General features: G+C 33.8%; 1 long non-coding RNA gene across 1 annotated transcript in view; it reads right to left on the bottom strand.

Annotated features, from left to right (window-relative positions):
• Positions 1-7,224, bottom strand: part of LOC117123134 — a 29,396-nt gene continuing 22,172 nt past the window's right edge. The window contains exons 3-4 of the long non-coding RNA XR_004447807.1: positions 5,393-5,497; positions 1-36 (exon numbers count right to left, since the gene is read on the bottom strand). This is a non-coding gene — a long non-coding RNA (uncharacterized LOC117123134). The remainder of the gene's footprint in view (positions 37-5,392; positions 5,498-7,224) is intronic.

Here is a 7,224-nt window from a genome sequence, read left to right as displayed (position 1 = left end):
TGCAGAGGTGCAATGTCTAAATTTTCTTCAGAATTTCTATAGTAAAATAAATTGCATTAATTAGATTTAGGATGAGAAAATACAAATGCACCATAAATATCAAAATGTTTAATTGTTAATTTAATTATTATAATTCTAGAAAAAAATATATAAATTTGGTCAAATAATTAAATTTTAATTTTATGTACTATTAATAACATAATTATATATTACATGCAGAATTAAAATGATATAAATATGCATTTCATAATTAATGCTTGCAGTACACAACAAAGATAGTGAACAAAGAGAATGCAGAGCTGGTAGAACGTTTTCAAAGTGGGAGGGGGACATAACTAGTAAAATGGATGGGAATATGAATCAGGGGGATCTGGCTTCAAATGTAGGGGGATGGGGGTCAGAATTTTCCCCAAAACCCCCAAAAAGACGGCAGTCCGAGGAACCTCAAATTTTGATTCCTGGAGGCTGGGAAATGAGCTTTCCCGACTTTTGAGCTGGGTGTATCGTAATGACAAGTTCTTAAATATTCAAGGTTTTCTCCCCCTCTCGAAAACGATTGCTTATTGTTCTCATTTTTATTACATTAAAAAGGCCTGTTATGTGTGTATACATACATAAAAGAATTGAGTAGTTGCATATGTATTCTTTTTTCCATGAATCGATAAACCCCCAAGAGAAAGGTTGATCTGGAGGTTCCCCCTGGAAAATTTTGACTCCTAGATGGCGGGAAATGAGCTTTTCTGACTTTTAAGGTGACCTTTAATGACTTTTAAGTACTCCAAAATTCCCCCCTCTTGAAAACGATTCCATGAATCAATGAACACCAACGTGAAAGGGGGATTCAGGTTCTCCCTGGTAAAGTGTTGATTTCTAAATGGCAGGAAATGAGCTTTCAAGACTTCTGAAGTGACTATAATTTGAAGTCCTTCAAAATTCGAGGTTTTCCCCTCTTGAAAATGGTCAGGTTAATTTTTCTCATTCTTATTACAGTAAGTGTATAGATAAAAAAAATTGAGTTGCCTACGTATTTTTTTCCAAGTATTGATAAATCTCAAAAAGAAATGGGGTGTGGGGGTTCTCCCCCTGGAAAATTTTTATTCCTAGATGGCGGGAAATGAGATTTCCCGACTTTTGAGGTGTCTTATTGACTTTGTGTGTTTGTTTGTGTTTGAATTATCTCAAGAAACGGCTGCACAGACATAATTAAAAATAACAGGGAGTATTAGGCATAACCCAATGAAAAAATGACGGTCCGGAGTAGGGTGTGGATGTGAGGACCAATTAAAGGATTTTAGAGCAAACGTTCTAGACAAGATATTTTAAAAACTAATCAACTGATATAAATGAAAGTTTAACCAAGTTGCAAGGAAGATATTATTAAGTATTGATGAAGATCAAAATTCAGGTGTGAATCAAAATTTCCCTTTCGACAATAATTTGTCATGTTTTAATGAAAAAAGGGTATGGATATGAGAACCATTCAAACGAAAACATCCCAGACCAGATATTTAAAAAAACTAATAAAATGGTCTGAATGAAACTTTTGTGAAAGTTTAATCAAGTTACAAGGAAAATAAATTTGAATTGTTGGTGACGATCCAAAGTCGGGTGTGCATGGAGGCCAGGTCCCACACCTAAATATCTCTGGGCCATTAAAAAATAAGTTTACTGTATTACTGTAGGCATAAACAATAGTTTATGATGAATATCTAAATTAGTGCAATTACAGTAAAGCTGTACAGCGTTTTATGTACTAACTTCACTTTTTTCGGAACTGATTGGGAATTATTTTTAATACATCTATACAATGTGACGCTAAAAACCAAAAAGGCATTCGAAAAATTGAGTGATTAAATTTTGGTGTGGATGTGAATATATGGACTATTCAAAGCAAAATGTCCCAGATCAGATATCCCAAAAAGTAATAAACTACAATAATTTGAATGTAACTTTCGTGTTTAAGTGTATTTTTTTTTAAGTAGATGGTGGTTGGTGGTTCGAAAGTAGGAACATACTTTTTAGGGATTTATTTTTGAGAAAGGGATTTGCAGTGGGCGGAGATATGCTCTCTACTGCTTTTGTTATTATTATTATTATATATAATAATATTAAAATATATTATTATCATTATTATTTATACGCTTTAAATGACAGGTCAGTTCTGAAATCTATTTACTATTGCCAAACTTATAAGTAAAAGTATTACGGCTTCTCTGAACTAAAGTATCAAGTATCTGCCACATTACCAGTGGCGGCTCTAGGATAGAATTTATTGGTGGGGGGCCCCTAAGATGTCCAACTGGGGGGCCTAAGTATTTTTGGGTGTAACTATATCGCGCAGTGTTATCTGAGGGCCGAAGGCCAGAGCCAGGGGTGGGTATGGGAGGGGGATGTCCCCTCCTCCCATAATGACATTTCAAAAAAAAAAAAATTGGGACGTCTAGATGGCCGGAAATGTCTGGGATGGGAAAACTAAGCCTATTTTTTTTGTTTTTTTGGTCTGACTGCCCGACGAGCTTTGGCCGATTGGGGGGGGGGCTTGACCGGACCGGGGGGCTTAAGACCCCCTTGCCACCGCCACTGCACATTACATATCAGTTTATTCAGTTTAAATTAACATATAGTAACAATATGCTGATTTTAGGATGGTCGAGTCTCCAATAGCAAAATTACGCTTGTAATGTCTCTCGCACTGAGTGTAGACATATGTGGCAAAGACAAGCCAAATAAGTCACTTGTCACAAATCCTGTTTTGGAGATTATGGCCAATACATGCTCGAATGTCAACATTTGGGAAATCTATTTTATTGTACTAACCTAACCTTTATGTATTGATAAATACTGTAATGCTATGCTGTTATTTTCCCAATTTTGAATGCTGATAACAATTTTTCACGATTTGGTGATGGTTTCTGCCTAAGAAATGCCCAAAATTGTAACGTCTGAAGGCTGATTTCTCAAATACTGGTTTGAAAACAGCTTTGTATAAACTCCTGTAACTTCATAACGAATGTCAGACTTTTACCATTTTATGGTTCTCATTGTACTGTTTAACCCTGTATTTTAATAACTATATATATATATATATATATATATATATATATGTTAATGTTTTGCCTACAGGTTTAACATAGATTATTTTAGGTGCTTTGGGTAATTTATAGTTATACAGTACTGAGAAAAGAACATTCAGTACAGAATAAATTTTGAATTCAGTTTGTTCGACTACTAACGGTATCAGTACCTGGTAGGATAGCCTGCTCCGGCGCTAATTACCAGCAACAACACTTAAAGCATGTGGACCCAATGATCAGGGAAAATAATTGCCCTTTATAACCTCAAGGATAAGGCGCATCATAAATGCCCGTACCAGTATCAGATTTTTACGAATTACTCATTACGAGTTGAAAGCCTAAATTACAGTAGGATTGCTCAAATAAATTCAAATTGTGTTCATTAGCAGATAATTTATTACCAAATAGCCTAAATCTATTATATATACAATAAATACCATTTAAATTGAGATATATGTTTTAGTCATGTAAAGCTTGTGTGTGAGTGTGTAAAACTAACATCTTCATGTTTTGCATGTTTTTTTGTGTGCAACATATCTTAAGAAAAGGCTGCACTGACATAATTGAAAATAACACGGAGTAAGGTATAACTCAATGAAGAAATTATTAAAGTTTGGTGATTGTCCGGAGTACTGTAGGGTGTGGATGTGAGGACCAATTAAAGGATTTTAGAGCAAACATTCTAGACAAGATATTTTAAAAACTAATCAACTGATATTATTAAGTGTTGATGACGATCCAAATTTGAGTGTGAATTTGAGGGTCATTTAACATGTCTAAGACCTAAACATGGCAGAAACAATAGATGAATATATAAATTAGTGCAATCACAGTAAAGGTATACAGCGTTTTATATACTAACTTCACTTTTTTCAGAACTGATTGGAAATATTTTTAATGCATCTTTACATTTAAACATGTGAGGCTAAAAACCAAATCTTCATTTTTCTATTTGCATAATATTTCAATTTAAACATCAATACATGGCAGGTATTTTTTTGGTCAGCTATAAGAGTAAAACGTACCAGCGTGTTAAACCAGAAGATGTAAGGAATAGGCAGGTGTACAACTGACACAATGAAGCGTTCGAAAAATGCTTAAATTTTGATGTCGATATAGGACCATTCAAAGCAAAACGTCTGATCTTAAAATGAAAATTTTGTGTAGTGTAATCTTTTTAAGTAGATGGTGGTTGGAAATTAAAAACATATTTTTGAGGATTTATTTTGTAGAAAGAGATTGGTGGTGGGCAGAGATGCTCTATACTTAAAGCGCTGTTGTTATATCATTATTGCCTTTTCCCAGCAGTAGCTGAAAAGGTCTTGTTTTTGTTCTGATTTTTTTTCCTATCTTTTTGCACTGGGTTCCCCCCACCCCCAGGACTTCCCATGCTTAGAACTTTTCCATGATTTGTCGAAGCATAGACCAAACATCAAGGATGTGCCTCCTAATATTTAGTGTCAATCTAAGACCCCAATCACACTTAAGAGTTACGTCGGCCCTGGGCCGATCCAACTTTATATCTGAACGTAAGCTGAACTTGAGCCGGCCCAAGTTCGCTCTGATTGCAGTCAATTTTGACATCTTATCTAACCACAACTTTCATTTGAACTGACTTGCACGAAAAAACACCATTGAGAAATAAATTGTAGAGTAAATTGTATTCAGTACAACTATTGTTTTTGAATAAAAGTTGTATATAAAAGGTCTCCATGCCAAACCAATTAACAGTAAATATCAAATAAAGAAATGATCAAATTTTAGTGACAATCCGCAGTAGGGTATGGATATGAGGACCATTCAAAGGAAAATGTCCCAGACCAGATATTTCGAAAATGGATCAACTGATCTAAACGAAACATATGGGAAAGTTTAACAAAGTTACAAGGAAGAAATTATTATGTGTTGGGCATGATCCAGTTTAGGGTGTAAATGTGAGGGTCATTTGAATTTCTGATGTCCCAAACATAAATATCTCTCCAAAGTTGTTAATGGGTCTAAATGTTTGTCAAGGGCAATACTAGAAAACAACTTTATATAGTTTTGTTCATTGTTTCGTCATATTAATGACATAAATGAAATAATATTATTATTTTGATCTCTCCAATTGTATTACCCTGTTAATTATATTAATCTCAATTAAAAACTTATTTCATGAAAATTTTATTTTAATATATTTTAAAATAATATAATTAGAGTTTTTGTGTTGTAACATTGAAATTGTAATGTTTATTCTTAGTGACGAATCAGGTCGAACATTATCCCACAAAGCTTTTACAATGGTCAAGAAATTCATAAGAACAAGTTTTTCCACTCACCATTCAGCAGAATTAATGAGCACAAAACAAGAAAGCAACATTATAGCCATTGAGCTGAGCAGGATGAGTCCACCGGTTTGCTGAAAGCCTTCTACAAAATATTTACTGAAATAAAATACATACATTCATTAAAAAACCAGAATTAGGAAAAGAAAGGAAACATTTATATTTACAAACATTAAATGTAAATTTTAATTCTAGAATAATGCTTGTCCATAGCAAATAAAAACATTATTTTATTATTATTACTATCATCATTATTTAATTCCAACATTAGGTCAAATAATGAAATTTTAATGTTAATCACTAATGTAATTATTTTAAGAACAAGAATCATATAAATGTATTTTATATTAATATATATTTAGGCGCGATCGCCAAATTATTTCAAAAGACAAATCTGTGTTCAGACGTGCTATTGTTCTACCAAAACGCGTCTAAAAACACTGTTTGAATAGTGCATCGTTTGGACACCGATATTTCGTTTTGGCCTTTGCTCCTCCCCTTTAACTACCCGATTGGATGCTCCGTAAAACGCGTCCAATTATTATTAATTATTATTAGTATAGACAACTCTCTAAAATGAATCATAATACGCCTGAATGCGCGCCGCTATACCCAAGTACGGATTTGTTTACGTGCTAGCGAACTCTCTTTGTACGCCACATGTGTGTGCAAGAACTGACAGAAGTATGTAAACTCAGGGAGGTCCCTGGTCAATGCTAAAAAAATAGTCGGTTGGGTACTGGGACATCGTTTAGTAGGCCTAGTACCGTGCATAGGTGAGACTATCATAATATTCAGTGATTTTACGAACTGATGAGCAAATATAACGTTAAAAAATCTGATTTTTTTAGTTATTTCCGATGTAGTCACATGCCACCATCAGTTTTAAGAAGCGCAATCACCCTCCTGTGCAGCTGTGGTAACATCCAGCACAGCAATTAATTGCTCTCCTTGCCATTGAAGAGAGGGATCACATTCCATGCCTCCGAAAACGTTGTCCATGATCAAAGTAGATGAAATTTTACATTATACTAAAGCTAAATTATATATACATTTTATAAATCAACATTTGTCATTTGTTAATTAAATTTACGTGAATTTCATGCGAAACACATTTTTTTATGCTGAATTTCCCCCGCGAATTTCAACTTGTGAATTCTAAAAAAAAATTGTAAGGCTAATGGTTTAGCCTACACAGTAAAGGTTTTACTGACAATTCGCGATATTACTGTAATTTATTTATTCAACTGAACATACACTTTTGTTTCAGCGGCACACACAAATCTGGTGCGATCAATGTATAAAAGAGAGAAAGAAAAACAACTAAAAATAAGTAATTGCAATAAAAAAAAACGTTATGCAGTGTTCTCCCCAGGAATTTTTTAAGGTGTAATGGGAATATGCGCGGCGACACCTCATTCGGCGCATATTCCACGATGCCGCAGTTGTAACATTCCTGCTTTAAGGTCATAAAATTAATTATTAGGCCCAATAAAAAAAAATTTTTAGTTTATTACCCTCACGCGCATGTATTCTATGGTACTAAAAAAAAAATAAAATAAAATAAAATAAATTTTTATTTATTTTTTAAAAATATTTTTCTTCATTTTTTAAAATTAAATAGTATATTGTTGGTACAATCTCAATCATGTTTTACTTGAATATCAATGCACCAGCAAACAAACCAAGGGTGATGTCTGGCCAAGGTAATTCAACAAAAGGACGCACATCTCCGCTCTCGAACATAGCGCGTGCGTACAGTCCTTTGATCTTTACTGTGGCATCGACAATCCGATACTAGTTGCGAGTACAGCCGTCAATTATTA

The sequence above is a fragment of the Anneissia japonica genome, unplaced genomic scaffold (genome assembly GCF_011630105.1).
Source record: "Anneissia japonica isolate Jap-2015-1 unplaced genomic scaffold, ASM1163010v1 scaffold5067_len495651_cov149, whole genome shotgun sequence".
Classification (NCBI taxonomy): domain Eukaryota; kingdom Metazoa; phylum Echinodermata; class Crinoidea; order Comatulida; family Comatulidae; genus Anneissia; species Anneissia japonica.
The sequence above is the reverse complement of the archived record's forward strand: the minus strand, read 5'-3'. Positions and strand labels throughout refer to the sequence as shown.